The following is a 272-nucleotide window of genomic DNA, read 5'->3' on the forward strand; positions in this document are numbered from 1 at the left end:
CGTAAGCACTGATGTAATTTGACGATGCAAGCATGTCTATCATGCAGAATTACATGATGACATATGATGTCATAAGGTGTACAACAACCTTACCGTAAAAGTTCTTGAAGGCGGGTGTTTGCCAGAGAGAATCAACTTTGAGATTCAAAGACCACCGCTCTTGCAAGCATCCAAGGATTGTTTGGAAAGAAAATGTTCAGAAACCAGAGACACCACGCGGCCCACCCTAACCAGGGGTTCCACCATCCTCATGGAAATGCTAATTTCAGACA

The 272-nt window shown here is 43.8% G+C and overlaps 1 long non-coding RNA gene across 1 annotated transcript in view; it reads right to left on the reverse strand.

Moving 5' to 3' along the window:
- The window catches only part of LOC118600169, a 617-nt gene extending 362 nt beyond the window's left edge, over window positions 1–255 (reverse strand). Inside the window, exon 1 of the long non-coding RNA XR_004949739.1 lies at window positions 94–255. This is a non-coding gene — a long non-coding RNA (uncharacterized LOC118600169). The remainder of the gene's footprint in view (window positions 1–93) is intronic.
- Window positions 256–272: the final 17 nt, after the last annotated feature.

Source organism: Oryzias melastigma, linkage group LG19, assembly GCF_002922805.2.
Source record: "Oryzias melastigma strain HK-1 linkage group LG19, ASM292280v2, whole genome shotgun sequence".
NCBI classification, from domain to species: domain Eukaryota; kingdom Metazoa; phylum Chordata; class Actinopteri; order Beloniformes; family Adrianichthyidae; genus Oryzias; species Oryzias melastigma.